Source organism: Taudactylus pleione, unplaced genomic scaffold, assembly GCF_031769625.1.
Source record: "Taudactylus pleione unplaced genomic scaffold, aTauple2 ptg000142l, whole genome shotgun sequence".
Classification (NCBI taxonomy): Eukaryota; Metazoa; Chordata; class Amphibia; order Anura; family Myobatrachidae; genus Taudactylus; species Taudactylus pleione.
This window is the reverse complement of record NW_028284544.1, coordinates 2,506,022-2,522,436: the sequence shown is the minus strand read 5'-3', so window position 1 is coordinate 2,522,436 and position 16,415 is coordinate 2,506,022. Positions and strand designations below refer to the sequence as shown.

At 47.5% G+C, this 16,415-nt stretch overlaps 1 protein-coding gene across 1 annotated transcript in view; it reads right to left on the bottom strand.

Annotated features, from left to right (window-relative positions):
* LOC148522707 (uncharacterized) overlaps positions 1-16,415 on the bottom strand; it is a 236,513-nt gene that overhangs the window by 119,790 nt on the left and 100,308 nt on the right. The gene's annotated exons all lie outside the window — the stretch shown is intronic.

The following is a 16,415-nucleotide window of genomic DNA, read 5'->3' as shown; positions in this document are numbered from 1 at the left end:
CCCCATACAATACTGTTTGACCTGCCAATTGGATTACATCATATACTTTCTATTATGCCCATGTGGTTTGATGTACGTGGGTAAAACCACTAGAACCTTTCGAGAAAGAATGACACAACACCGGTCAGACATCAGATTGGCCTACGAAAAGGAGAATACTGATAAACCGGTGGCGATGCATTTTTTTCTGTTGAAACATCAAGTGTCATCGTTAAAGTATATGATGATTGATCGAGTACCGTCACTCAGAAGAGGTGGTGACCGTGGCCTGATCCTGCTGAGGAAAGAGGCTAGATGGATACACAGACTCGACACGATATCACCTAAGGGACTGAATGAACATAATCATTTAAATATCTTTTTGGATTGAGCTCTCACCTAGTGATTGGTTGCATCAGAATGAGAGTCCTCTGACAGTTGCATATTTATTTATCTATATTTTCTATTTTTGATCCAGGGGGGTTGTGGGGGGGGAGTGTGTTTGTATGAAGAGTATGTTTATCTATATTAATATTTGTTGTTTTTATATTTTCATATTTCCAACTTTTGCACTATGCTGATGAGCCTCTCTCTAAACCCTGTAATAGCTATTAGGTATATTTATTTACTATCTATAATTCCAGTTCATGATCTTTATTTGGCTAATACACCTATAGGGCTGTTTAAAAACGCTCATGGTGTGTTGGTTCTGGCTTAGCACATATTGCCCTTACTTTAGGGAGCCATTAGGAGGTGAAACACTGTACTTCTGGTGTTTTGGAACGCATCGGATGATGACTTCTGGTTGCGGTGAACCGCAAACCGGAAGTACCGCTAATTTAGCTGCAAGGTGGTTTTCCCACGCTGGTACAGCCTATTTGGCATGATTTAAGGTTGGTACCATGGTTCAGCCCGCTTGGGGATGCCAGGGAGGATAGATCAGTATACTTGGTATGCCGTTTATTAGATTAAAGTGTTGGTTTACATAATTTGCCCCATGATTCCACTGTTTGGGGGCGTGGTTACTAATTAGCCTTGGGGGTATAAAAGGAGGGCTCAGCATAGTGTGCAACATGGGTCTATCTTGGTGGGATGTCTGTCCTGAGTAAGGCTACGTCTGTTAGCCAAAATGTCAACTTGTGACAACCTGCGATTATGCAGTAAGAAATAAATTAAGTTTTTTGCTACTGATGGAAAGTCCCTGGTGAGCACTCAAAGGCACAATTAAAGATGCTCAAAGTAGTGTATTAAACGTCTACGTTTCGGGGCACCAGCCCCTTCGTCAGGACACACTAAATGACATACAACGTTGTATGTCATTTAGTATGTCATGACGAAGGGGCTGGTGCCCCTTCGTCATGCCGCCCGCTGTGCTCCCACACTGTCGGCGCGATGACATCATCCAACAGGGACACACAGCCGGAACTGTCGGGGATCACATGACGCGGTTACCTAGTAACCCCCGCATCTGTGTACACACAAATACAAACGAAAGTAAGAATGAATACATACGTGAACATAAAATAGTGCTCATTAAAAGTCAGTCACAAGGTTATACATTGAGATAGATTAATAATACCCCAAATGCTATATCAATGATATAAATATTATGAAAAACGTCCGTGAACCTAAGAGACGTACCATGTTACACAAGTGAATTTGAAAAAAATAACGAAGACATATAGACAAGCATAGGGATAAGCAATAAAGGTAATGTTAGTAAACTGGCCAATATCTCAAATGAAACAAATAAGAATATAAACATATGATACAGGTCACAAGAAGCACTGCAGTCCCAGTGTCTCATTCAGTCCACATGGATTCAAGGTATCTAGGGTATAAATCCATCTACCGTATATACTCGAGTATAAGTTGACCCGAATATAAGCCGAGGTACCTAATTTTACCACTAAAAACTAGGAAAACTTATTGACTCGAGTATAAGCCCGGGGGGGACAGACAGGTGAGTGTGATGTATGTTTATTGTTTGTGTATTTATCGATGTGTTTAGTGTCTGTGGTGCCATATGTATTTCCCTGAAGACGGGGTCTAATCCCGAAACGTTGGAATAAAGGAATTTTAAACTGACCTTACAAGACTGCTGAGTGCCACCTTCATTCACCTCTATGTATTTGGATGGGCCGACATCCTAGGAGGGCAATGCAGCAAGTTTACCTTTGGTCTATATACAGGAGTGCTGGGCTTAAACCTTCATTATATATATATATATATATATATATATATTGTGACACAGTTAGGTTAGGGGGTCCCTCTCCTGGGTAGAGGACTCCTTCCTTACACACACAGCAGCTGGGAAACAGTACGCCAGACTGGATTCGAGTACAAGCTGGTCGGCGCCAGTCTTTATTGTGCAATGTCAGAAATAACATAAAGGAAACAAGACATAACTCCTAGCCCTGTCGGGGCACTAACTTCACAGGTGGTTCCCTCACTACCAGAACCTGGCAGGGCCTAATGCCCTCACCAGCAACAAAGGCACAGCACAACACTCACAGATAGGTTTTTCCAGTGTCTCTGAGCAAACTCCCTGTCTGCTCTCCCAGGTGAGACACTCAGCCCTAAACATACTAGGCTAATATTGGCCACTCTCAGGTGGAAACCCTAACAAGCCTGTTACCAGGCTGCGAGAACCAAAACCTGGAGTGGCCGTGGGTGGAGCCCTCCCTCTCCTCTCACCCACAACCCCCAGGTCCCAAACCGGCTTTTCAAAAAGCCGAGACTCAAGCCTGCTACACTGCAGACTTTCTCCTGGGGGTTTAGAACACATAAGACTGGAATCTGGGACAAATGTACCTGCCACAAACCACTTTACCAGTGATCCTATCACAATAAATATATATATATATATATATATATATATATATGTATATATACATATATATTATATAATTTTTTTTTTAAATAAAATATATAAATATATTTTTTTAAAATATTTTTTAAACTTAATTGTGCGGTGTTGACGTAAAAAAATTGTCAGTTTAGTGGTAAATAAATCTATTCAATACTGTCCTACCAGTTACTAGCTGTTCATGCGAAAGTGCATTTTCAAACTAAGAAGTACAATGTCCCAATAGCACATCGATTCACTCATGTAATTATACATTTAACAAGAATTGGCTTTGTCAGTTAATAACAATGATGTGATTGAGAAATTTAAGTCATTAATAACTGGTAAGCGATGTCTCATTCTTTAGAAAAAACAGGCTTATGGCTAGGCTGCGAAGGGGGGGCTGTGTTAGGATTAGGCACTAGGGGAAGGGTTAGAGGTAGGGTTTAGGCTTAGGGACACGATAAGACACTGCTAGACGATCAGGAACCATTTTATTGACAGTTCATTATGTAGACATGATGAAAAACGTGATCACTGTCAACATGTAAAGCATGTCAACATGCTGCATTTCGACAGTACGACCATTTCGACATGATAACAGTCGAACAATTGCACCCATTCTACAAAAAATACTTTAGCTAAATAAAAAGATACACAATGATGTTGACTTATTCGAACTGCCATACTGCAGAAGATTTTTGTTTTATTGTTTTTTTATAAAGGGAAAAATAAAGTATGAGGAGTGTTTGTATCTAATTCACTTTTTTATATAGGAAATACAACCAGGGCCGGTCGTCCCTGGGCCCCCACACACGGAGGGGCCTCCACACAGGGTCAGTGTAACCCTGCCAAGAACAGGTGTCCAATGACACCTGTTCCCGGATTGAGGCTCACTGCTGCGCTCCGGTGTTACTGTATGTAGCAGCATAGTCAGTGCTGCTGCATACAGCGCAGAGCGGCTCCCATGTCCTCTCATCGGCGTCACGTGACACATTACGTCTGTGACGCTGATGAGAGGACTAGGAAGCAGCTCTGCTGGGAGGTCCCGCCCGCATGCTGTCACTGAGGTAAGTCAGCGGCACCAGCGGAGCATTAGGCTCCGTGTGGTTTGGGGATGGGAGGCTCAGGGTGGCTAGGGGTAGGGAGAAGGGGGGCTCCGTGTAGTTTGAAGGGGGCCCCCACAATTTTGTTGCCCTGGGGCCCCCACGAGCCTTAATCCGGCCCTGAATACAACGGTCGCATTTGTTAATACCACTGTCAAGACACTGTTCTCTCGTGTGTAGGTGACAATTCATTATTTATTACATTGTTTACAAATAGGGTACTGTGACTTTAGCATTTACTACTACACTGACACGCTGTATACAGTATCTGTGCTGTAAGTAGGAGTAATCATACATATGGAGCGTACACACGGTCAGATTTGTCAGATTTGTCAGATGAACGATTTGGACGATTTGACCAAAGTTTTGAACGATTTGAACGATTGAACGATTTTTGACTGCATTAAAATGAATGGAATCGTCCAAGTCTGACTGCAAACCCATCAGATGTCAGATATCGTTATCTGACAAACGGGAACGCGCATCGTTGATCGTCCATCGTTCAGGCATGTCAGATATGAACGATTTTCCTTCAGATATGAACGACTGAATGATTTTTAAATCGTTATCGTCCATATCTGAAGAAAAAATCTGATCGTGTGTATGCACCATTACTTGTGTGCCATACCAACACCTCAGAGGCGGGCCCCTCCAGTCTAGCAGTGCAGTATACTCTGGCTTTGTGCCAGTCTCCTGGGCATGCGCAGGTCTGTGGGAACATGGCAGATTGTGCCAACGTTCCATACTTCTCCAATGCGCAGGTGCAAAACACTGGAATGGCCCATTTTCCCAGTGATTTATTTGTGCTGTACTGCAGTGCCGACTGATGAGAGACTCTGGAGAGGTAAGTATACGTATGGGTGTAGGGTGTGGGCCCCCCTGGACCTAGGGGCCCGTGGGCACCGCACACCCTGCACCCATTATAGATACATCAATGCTACACCTAGTGTAAATTGTTGTCGCATCTTGTGGTATGTCTGATGCCTGCATGCCTAGGCTCTTTTTTGTGTATATTTGTATCACAAATGTGTCCAACTCTAATGAGGCCCGCTATGTGATATCCAGGTAGTGTTGTCCTAACGGTATGCAGTCGGGATGGCGACGGTTTAAATGCCGACCATTGGCATCCCGACTGTCTAATCCGGGCAAGGGCCTAATGACAGACGACAAAATCCTGACGCCTGTCATTTTACCTACGCTGGGAGCCCGACGCCCGGCATCCCGATCGAAGGTAAGCCGGGCACCGGGTGCGGACAGCCGCGCGGAGGGGTTAGGTTAGGGGCTCCCGGGGAGGGACAGGCCACTGGGAGGGTTACGTTTAGGCTAGGAAAGGGGGGGGTTAGGGTTAGGCACCCCCCCGGGAGACTTAGGTAACGGCTGCAGGGAAGGGGGGACAGGTTTAGGCACTTAGAGGGGATTAGGGCTAGGCATGTGGGGGGGTGGTTAGGGTTAGGCACCCCTAAAGGAGGGTTAGGGTAGGGAAGTAGGTTAGCGGTGCTGAAATAAATTAGCAGTCGGAATCTTCACCCTTGCCGGGCTTCCGCTTTCGGGATTTGAACCGCCGGCCATGCTGATTCCGACCAAACACATTAATTGTACATCTCCTACGACAGTGATTCCCAACCTCGGTCCTCAAGGCACACTAAGTCCTGGTTTTAGTGATATCCATGATTGTGCACAGATGGTTACATCAATATAACTAAGGTACTAATTAAGTTATCTTTTGCTCAAGTATGGCTATCCCTAAAACCTGGACTGTTAGTGTGCCTTGAGGACCGTGGTTGGGAACTCCTGTCCTACAATCTGTCTAATTTCACATTGCCCCATCAATTGCAATAGAATACAGGGAGAAAGTGGAATTTCTGACAAATTATGAAAGGAATAGGAGAAATGATTATTTTGCACAGAGGGCCTGATTCAGAGCCGGACGCTATTTGCGAACGGTCGTTCATAAAAAGGGGCCGGCTATTTAAATTGAGCGCTCGCTCTTTGCGGTCTGTTGACGCCTCTATGTCTGAGCGAGCGAACGAAACATGCGCTCGCTATTTTGTAAAGACGCCCCCTGGCCGTTCGCATCATACGTCATCTCCGCTATTTATTAGATTAATCGGGTACATCAAAAGGCGTCTGAACTGCTCGCAGTGCTTGTGGTAGGTTTTACTTCCCGCAATCCCTGCGAGCAGTTCAGGCTAAAAGACAACCAAGTGACGTGGTCGATGACGCTGCTTTGTTAATTATGCACACCCATTAAACTCCCGTTTTGACCGTTTGGCACGACTGCGTTCGGATCTCCACTCCCCCGTTTTCAAACACCTTCCCCTGTTACCACCCACAAATGCCTCATTCTGTCACTCTAATTAGCAGGCCTTCGCTGTTTTGCGAGCGCACGATTTCTGACCGCAATGACTGGCTGGCACATGCGCATTATGACCCATATGCATGCGCAGTTGTGCGAACATCGCTCGGAGCGAGCTAGTGGCCGCTTACGAGCGGCTCTGAATCAGGCCCAGAGTTGGTACAATTTACTGACTGACTTACTGACCTGCCAGTTGCTTTTTATGGCAAAACTGTAACCTAATGTTCTAACCAGTTATCAGAGTGGCTCCCACTATTACACAGAGTGGAAGCTGCCATTGATGGGCTGAAACAGTATTCATGACAATACGGATCCACTCTAATGTCTTACTGGCTTTATTTAGAACAGAACGGAATTGCTTGCATCATAATGTACAAAAAGGAGGTTCCCTAAGTGCTTTAATGTTAAAAGGGAACTGGCTCCTAATATCCTGTAATACAATCACCGGTACTGTGCTAAAGGCTGTACGAGTCAGGAAGAGCCTGTTCTGGCCCCTGGACTAGTGCAAATACTTTCTGGGGATCTTTTTCGTATCTCTTTTACCCTAAATAGCAGTAGGAAAAATATCAATAAGTTACTTGTTTTATAATTCTTGTTTGCTACAGCTCCATCATCACCTTTGGTAACCCATACATACCTACATGTTTGTGCTCCAGCCGGGCATTCCTGGAGGGGGATGCAGGTAGATAGTGTGTGGGGCAGGGGAAATTGCACCAACATGGTACCGCCCTTATGATGTCATTTGCCAATGGGTGTGGCCAACCACCAGAGAGGAGTGGCCAGTCATTATAGAAGTGTCATAGTATGGATGGTGCGACCGATGCTGACCTATAAGATGCACCAATCGTTATCACAGCGTGCTAAAAGTGGGCGTCTGTTTTTGCACATTCAGACGCATGGCTGTACACCAGGGAAGGGCTTGTAGCGGTATTTGCATAAAGCCGCAGGAGTAATAACAACAAAAGACACAAACACAGAAGCTGCAGCATCCGACCCAGAATCAGGGTCTCCGAGAGCTGAGGGCTCCAAACCCTGGTAATATACAGTATGTTCCCTACCACATACACACTAGGGTTACATTTTTATATCAATAGTCACTTAGCCTACCTGTATGTTTTTGATTTGTGAGAGGAATCCAGAGCACCTGGAGGAAAGCTATGCAAGCACGAGGAGAACATACAAACTCCACACAGGGCCTTAGTGGGAAATTAACCCAAGACCTCAGTGCTGTACGGCAGCAAGATAATAATTGTGCTGCACCTAAATACAACATTAGTAAGTAACAGCCATTTTATTCTTATGAATAGACCTTTGATCTTATTTTTGGAATGACACACCATATCTGCTTGGAGGATAGAGACGATTCATCATAACCAACAGCCAGCAATAGAAAGTCTTCAACCGCACCCAAACGTTTTCCTTCCTTATTCCTCCAAATGCTTTCTTAAAGCCTTCATGACATATACGTACTGTACATCATTGGTGTTCCTTACAGGTCAATATTACTGCATAGTAATTATCTGCATAGATTTTACTTCAGTTACGTCACACTTCACACCCACAGCTTAAGGAAGGGACATAAAAGTGCATAAAGTTATATTACAGAACTTTGGTATATATTTCATATCAACAAACTTCATAGTCATCGTTTCCCTTTCATGGTGTACGTTGAGCAACGTAATTTATAGTTAGCAAAGGTCACAGAGAAAAAAGCATAATTCTAATCAGGAAGCAGGAATGTATATTTCAATTTAGGAGGACACTTATTCATGGGGTACATTTATAAAAACTATGGGGGTCATTCAGACCCACTCGCGAGCGCATGCGCACGATGGATGGAGCTACGTCGTGCCCATGCGCGAGACCCGGCGAGCGAAGGACTTTCCATCACTCCGGGTCTCACACCAAAAGGGGCGTGCTGTCGATGTTGATTGACAGCACGCCCCCTTTGGTGGGCGTGCCGGGGGCGTGCCTGCCAGGCGGAGGCGTTCCCATGGGAACGCCTGCCATCTGAAGCCGGCCCCACTGACATCACTAGTGATGTCAGTGGGAGTGATTTTGGCTCTGATAGAGCCAAAATCACTCCTGGCCTTGCGGCTGGGAAACCCGACCGCAGGGTTTCCCTCGCAAGTCCGATGGTCGAGATGGTCAAGACCGTCGCGACCATCTTTTTGCACGCTCATATATGCTGTGGGTGGTGACCCACAGCTATATGAGCGTCCAGGAGGACGCTCCATATTAATAGAGGAGGGCCCTGATTCAGAGCGAGCGCTCTGGTCAGAGCGTCCGACTCTGAATCAGGGCCTATATTCCATAGTAACCAATCAGATTGTACTGTAGCTTTTATTTTGCACATGACCTATAAAAGATGCAGACAATCGTGTGGTTGGTTGTTCAGTGTTACAATACTGTACCTGTTCCCTGTGGCCTCATTTTCATAAATCCCACTTTAAACAAGAACGTAAGCTCAGAATTACCAGTTAGGCCTATTAGGTACTAGGGATATGCAGTGAAGGATTTTTGTAGGAAAATAATAAAATACACAAAATACATACAAAATTTGAATGCATCCGAATACTTAATTAAGTTTGAGGATAGATAAGCACCCTGTTTGATATGTAGTTTTGTTAGTTAGTTAAGGGTTAAGTCTTAAGGGAGGGTGTGGTTAGGTAGTGGTTATTTGGGTGGTATAAGCCTATAGTAGGATTTGTGGGAAGGTTCAGTTTATCCATATATATAGCCTGGTGAGAGGAGCCATTTTCCTCTTTTCCAGTTTTCTTCAAACCAGACTGGCTAAGTGTCACTAGTGTTTTATATAGCTGTCTTTCTCTTGTCCAACTCCCTCCTTCTATTCATCCTATCTATCCATTAATACTTCATTTTACCTTTACTCATCCTGTCAGCTCCTGTTCCCCCCCTTTTTTCAACTCCTTCCTCTGATTTGTGCATTCCCCCCCCCCCGTCCTCTGACATTGCACTCCCCTCTCTCATCCCTCCAAGTCATTATGCCCAGGCCCCGCCGTTCAGCGCCCTCCCCGCCACTTGATGGAGGCTTCAAGGCTCCTCACATCCGCGGCCTCACCCCCAGCCAGGCACGGGTCACACCATTCCGCCGGCCACGATCCCGCGCGTGCCTGTACGTGCATCCTCCTCCGGCTCCCGCGGCCTGTCCACCCCCGCATCCTCTCCACACCTCATGGCTGCCTGGCTCTCCGGCGGTGCCGCGAGCAGCGCGGGCGGCCACAGCATGCCTCCACAGTCCCCACAGGCCACGGCCAGCTCGCGCCCTGCATCAGTGGTAGGCCCCGCCCACAGGGTCGCGGTGGCCATTTTAGCGCCGGACGCCATGCAGGGAGCCCGGCATAGCCCTGCATCACCCCCCTCTGCCCCCACTACTGCAGGAGTAGGGGGACCCCCTCCTCCTCCTCAGCCCTTACCATTACTGTTTAGCCATAGGGCTTCCCACTTCAGTGTGGCATCAGCCATGGGGTCCATCGTCTCTGGGGCCCCAGGTGTCCCTCCTAAACAATTATAGGCCATTGCCCCCCCCTGCATCTAGGAGTGGCCGGCGGAATGGTACACGGGGCACACCATTCCGCCGGCCACGATCCCGCACGTACAGGCACGCGCAGGATCGTGGCCGGCGGAATGGTGTGACCCGTGCCTGGCTGGGGGTGAGACCCCTTTGCCTTGTGGGGCTGTTAGTTTACAGCAACTCCAACCCCCCCCTTTCAACCGGTTTCCCTGCCCCCGGCCCACATTGCCCCCCCATTTTTTAAATCCAGCTGCTTACCATTCCGCATCCATCATGTACCACCAGCCACTGCCCACCACTCTGTTCCAGTATGCCCACCCCACAATGACCCCCGGGCCCGCCCCCCCTTTCGCAAGGGTTTGTGCCATATTATCAAGTCCTGCAGCCTTTTTCTCTGCCCCAGGCCCCCGCAGCTGTGCAACCCCAATCCACGCATATTCCACCCCCCTTTCCCTTCCATCCCCCTGCCCCCCCAGCCACCTGCAACTGCCCACGCCCCCTGCCACTCACGGCCCCCCATGTCCCTCCTTCCACAGAAGGAGTTGCTGTGCAGTCTGCTTCACCAGTGATTGTGTCAAGCCCCCAGGTCGCAGCTTCTGAGCATTCCAGTCGAGTGGTCGAGATCCAGCAGATGGATGGTGAGGTGGCGTCAGTGAATCAAGTCGTGGTGTGTGCAAAAAAGGCTTTAGATCGGGCTAAATCAGCTGGTGCGGTCGCTGAAGAAAACTTCCATTTGTACCAGAATTGGGAAGCAGGGATGTTTGTTTTTGCGGCTTGCTACCTTGAGTCACGCCCAGGGAAGTACATGAATGTCCTCAAGTATATGCATATGGTGCATGGCATGCACTCATTAGGCAAGAGTACAGCTTGGAGGCAATATAATGAGACATTTCGGAAAAAGCAGGAAGGGCAGGCGGTTTTTCAATTTGGCTTCAAGGATGTAGAGGTGTGGCTTGAAGTCAACCAGCTGCCTCGCGCTCCTTCGGAATCCCTCGGTGGTGCGTAAGCAGCCCTTTCTGGCCCGCCCAGGTGGTGCCGGAGCTGGCAGAGGGAAATGCTACCCGTATAATAACGTGCAATGTAATAAAGGGTCGGGCTGTCGGTATAGACACATATGCATGCTCTGTGGGAGCGGGCACCCAGCTAAAGATTGTGGGTGTACCGGCGTTGCAAGGGTGAGTCGAGGCGATCAGCACGACGAGCCGTGTGGCGGTGTTAAATAAAGCACCTTTGCCGGTAGACCTAGGGACTTTGAAGAGTTGGTTGCGTCGTTATCCTCTCAAGGAGGAAGCGGTCTTTTTGTTACATGGGTTTAGTGAAGGTTTTCAGTTACCCGTGACACAGGAGGTCTCGGTTGTAGCTAAGAGAAATCTTAAGTCGGCCCGCATCCACCCAGAAGTAGTCCGAGCTAAGATTGAAGCGGAAGTCGAGTTGGGGCACATGTGCGGCCCTTTTTCTTCCCCCCCTTTGGAAGGTTTGTGCGTGTCACCTTTAGGGGTTATGCCAAAGAAGGAACTGGGTAAATTTAGGCTGATACAGCATCTTTCTTACCTAGAGGGAGGGTCGGTCACCGACGCGTTAGATCCGTCGGATTGCCGGGTCGTTTACCAATCTTTTGAGCAGGCTCTAGAAATAGTACAGAGTTTTGGTAGGGGGGCTTTATTAGCCAAGGTGGATATCGAGTCCGCTTTTCAGCTGCTGCCCCTTCACCCTGACTTTTAAGTACATGGGTTTTAGAGTTGCAGGGCTCTATTATGTTGATAGATGTTTGCCGATGGGATGTTCCATCTCATGTTCCTTTTTTGAATGTTTTAGCTCCTGTTTGCAGTGGTGCTTAGAGGCAGGTACCAGGCAAGCTGGTGTGTCCCACTACCTAGATGATTTTCTGTTGGTGGTGCCAGCAGATACCCAGGTTTTCAAGGATTTACTGTTTTCCTTGCAGGCCATGTTCACAGTGGTAGGTGTTCCTGTTGCACAGGACAAGACGGAGGGTCCGTTTACACGCTTATCATATTTGGGAATAGAAATAGATACCGTGCTAGGGTTTTGCCGATTGAGAAGGTGCGATGTTTGGGGGAGTTGCTGGAAGCATTTGTTTTAGTGAAAAAGGTCTCGCTAAAGCAGTTGCAGTCATTGCTAGGCCTCCTTAATTTCGCCTGTAGAGTCATTCCTATGGGTCAGGTTTTTTGTAGGCGGCTGGAAAGAGCCACGACGGGTGTTAAGAAGCCCCATCAACTCATTCGCATATCCCAAGATCTGAGTGAGGACCTTCGCGTTTGGTTGCTGTTCCTGCACAATTTTAATGGCGTTTGGATATGGCTCCAGGCCCCTGTAGCTAATTCCAAGCTTCAACTATTTACGGACGCGTCCGGTTCCGTCATTTCGGCACCTTTTTGGAAGGGACCTGGTGCGCGGAGCCTTGGCCGGAAGCTTGGGGGGTTTTAGGCCTTACTAGGAACATCCTGTTTCTGGAACTTTTCCCTATTGTGGTGGCTTTTGAGCTGTGGGCCCACAGGCTTTGTAATGGGATCCTTTTCTGGTGCGATAATTTGGGCGTGGTTCAGGCGGTGAATAATCAGAGGGCGGAATCGCCGTTGGATTTGAAGTTGTTGAGCCACTTGACACTTCTTTGCCTGCAAAGGAATATTGAGTTTAGGGCGCAGCATGTTCCGGGTGTTTCTAATGAGATAGCAGATTCCTTATCTCATTTACAGTGGGACAGGTTTCGTTCGCTCGCTCCTTACGCTTCTCTTCATGGTTTAACTCTTCATGTCTGGCAGATTATCGTGCCGGCATCAAAGTCCTCGCACTGAAGTCTCTTGCCCCTGGCACATTAAAGACATACACGGCGGCTTGGGACGCTTGGCAGGGTTTCTTGGCTTCCATGCGCGGGGGAGGTAAGACTGTTGATGACTGTATGGCAGAGTTTGTTTGGAACTGGCATGAAGGGGGTCATTCTAAGGCGGCTATGTCTGCAGCGCTATCTGGTATCGCTTACTTTTCTAAGTTGCATGGTATGGCAGATCCCACAAAATCGTTCCTGCTAATCAAGGCGATGAAGGGGTGGGTTAAGGAACACCCTAGCGCAGGCGATACACGTAGACCAATTGACCCGGCCCTACTTAAAGATTTGATTGTGGCAGTATTGGGGGTTGCGTTAGACGAATATGAATCGGCCCTTTTTAGTTTAGCTTTTCATTAGCATATTTTGGGGCGTTTAGAATCGGCGAGCTCGTGGCGTCTAATAAAGCTTCCACATCGTCGGGTCTAATGTTTAAACACGTGGTAATTAAGTTGACATTGATATTGTGTAAAATACATAGGTCCAAGACAGATCAACTTGGCAAGGGGCGAGGGACATGGGGGGCCGTGAGCGGCAAGGGGGCGTGGGCAGTTGCAGGTGGCTGGGGGGGCAGGGGGGTGGAAGGGAAAGGGGGGGGAATATGCGTGGATTGGGGTTGCACAGCTGCGGGGGCCTGGGGCAGACAAAAGGGCTGCAGGACTTGATAATATGGCACAAACCCTTGCAAAAGGGGGGCGGGCCCGGGGGTCATTGTGGGGTGGGCGTACTGGAACAGAGTGGGGGGCAGTGGCTGGTGGTACATGATGGATGCGGAATGGTAAGCAGCTGGATTTGAAAAATGGGGGGGGCAATGTGGGCCGGGGGCAGGGAAACCGGTTGAAAGGGGGGGGATTAAGGTGGGATGGTACTTCCTCAGGTCGGGCTGCGCGGGGTGGGGATCCGCCCCTGTTATTTATTATTGATTTCCATATGGCTGTGGCCTCGGAGGACTTCCTGCCACCTATTTCTAATTTCAATTTGATCAATAAATTCTGGCTGTGACCTCTTTTAATCGCATACAGTTGTCAGTGTGTTCATTTCTAGGCTTAGGTTAAGTTAAGTTAACGAAAAAGTAAAACAAATGGGTGACTTAATAAAGATCTCCTATTTTCCATGATGGCTTGACCAATGTTAAACTGGATTCTATAAAGATCTTTCATTCACATGCAGCAATTGGGAGTACCCAAGTGGATAAATAATGTATGTATATTTTTATGAATAGTTATAGAAAATAAGATAAAATGATGTATACATATCATATAGTGTAACCTACACTAAAAAAAATATTGTAATTTTAATCTTTATTTCATCTGACAACAAGATAGAAATCATTACATGAAACTTTTATACAATATACTTTCCCATATTATGCTGCCGCTCATCAGTGGTGCATTTTTCATTAGGCAGATGCCCAGAGGCGCCACGTGCAAGAGGCTCCACTCAGCCATTTGTTTTATTACGGTCAGTGAAAGTTTCTGAAAGTATATTTTCAAAGCAAGAATGAAGCCTCTGTAACCGGTCTCACTTTTGGCTTTTTTTTTTTATTATTATTATTATTATAAAATTATTATTATATTATACTTGCAATTGTCCAAATTAGGGCTAATAAAGTAAAGTAAAATAATAACATTAGGGGTGACTAGTAATGTTGTGCTTAGGCTAGGCCTGACCTCTAATCTTCCCCTGCAAGTCTTCCCAATGTGACCCTGAGACGGTTGCATCCAGGGGCTGTTTCTGATTTGGACATAGCCGCAGATGTTATTGTGTCTCTTGCCGCAGTCGTGCCTGTGACTTTATGCTAATTCCGCTACAAAGCCATTCCCTGGTGTATATTTCTGTGGCCAAATGTGCAAGGGCCGAGATGACCACTGTCAGCATCTGTATATGCTTTGTGCATCTTTAGATGAACCATTGGACACAGCATCGATACTTACTGTCCGTCTGCTTATGGCCTCCTATGTGAGGGGTTGTCCATCTCTGTACACAATCACTTTCAGCAACACGCCTGCGACACTCCCATAAGTTACATCTCTGTATGTCTTTTTAGCCCCTCACCCACAGTTACCTCCCAGTCACCGTCCAGGAACGCTCCTTACCTGATACCGAGCATCCATATCTGTACTGCAACTCTGTAATGTATGTAGAGAGTCCTACATGTTCCTCAGATCCAAGCAAATGGAAAACGTGGCTCCACTATGTCTGATATCGCTGCTGCGTCCCACTCAGAACTATGCCCCAAATGTGATCCTCTGAATGGAGTCAGATCAGGGCCGGCTCCGGGGGTCGGAGCACCTTGTGCCGGCTCTCTATAGTCGCTTCCGAAAATGGGGGCATGGCCTAATTACCATAGGCCACACCCCCTATGTGATGTTATTTGGAGGCGAGCCCGCATGGCACGGTCCCCAACGTCCTGATTTGACCACCCGAGGTCCACTTCGGCCCACGTGTGGAGCTGAACTTGGGATGTTGGGGAGGGGTGCGCCCTCTATGGGTGGCACCCCTATTCGACCACACTGGTCGAACACCCCTAGAGCTGGCCCTGAGTCAGATGATGTTACAGAAGTAAATCAACAAAACAATGTTTTATTGTTTTACTCTGGATTTTTATTTTTCAAAATCATTCATTATGACATACTGGCCTCTCCAACATAATACCTTACACCGGCACCCTAGCCCTCCCCCTAACGCCCAATACTTACCTTCGGGATGCCGGCAGTCGGGATTCTGGTGCCGGGATCCCGCACGCCGGGGTGCTAATTACATCCCATTTTTAATGCATTTTTGTATCGCCATCTTTAAACATAAACTTGCTAATTACCGCTAAGCCCCTCACACTAATATTACTCATTTGTGTGATATATAGGTACTCCTCCTGCATCCCGCAAACTTCCTCGTGAAATGGGCAGAATGGGGAAAATAATAACTGGAATCCACGGTCCCTTACGCGATTCTATTAATATCGTGTTATTTGGCCTCGCCTCTATTCAAATTAGGGATGTGCAGGCTCGGATAGGTTCGAGTTTGAACGTGGAGTTCGGATTTTTCCCTCCAAAAAAACGGAACTCAGAAAGAGGCAAAACGTCATCTTACATGGACGAACATCATCATTCCTGGTTTTGTCCAGGAATGATGTTGTTCGTCCATGTAAGATGACGTTTTGCCTCTTTCTGAGTTCCGTTTTTTTGGAGGGAAAAATCCGAACTCCACGTGCAAACTCGAACCTATCCGAGCCTGCACATCCCTAATTCAAATATGAGCAATTTGTGGCATTTTGTCATCTAGTGACACAAATAGTCCAACCCCATCCTCATCACCGCATAACTGCATCGGTATGCAGTGGGGAATCCGGCGGACCTAAACCCGACACCCGGCTTCCCGATTGTCATATCCCGGCAAGGGTCTAAAGACAGGCGTCGAGATGCTGATGCCTGTCATTAGACATACGCCGGGAGCCAGACGCCCGGCATCCCAAAAGTAGGGGCGCCGAGCATGGATAGCTGCGTGGGGGGGAGGTTAGGTTTATGGTTCCCGGGGGGACTTAGGGTTAGGCATCCCCCCGAGGGACAGGTTTAGGCGGCGGGGAAAGGCACTTCGAGGGGGGATTAGGGTTAGGCACTGGGGGGGCAGGTTAGGGTTAGGCACCCCTAAGGGAGGGTTAGGGGGTAGAAATAGGTTAGTATATACTTACCTGAGGACGATCAGGATTTCCTCCTCTGCCGGGATGCCGCTGTCGGCATTCCAACCACCGG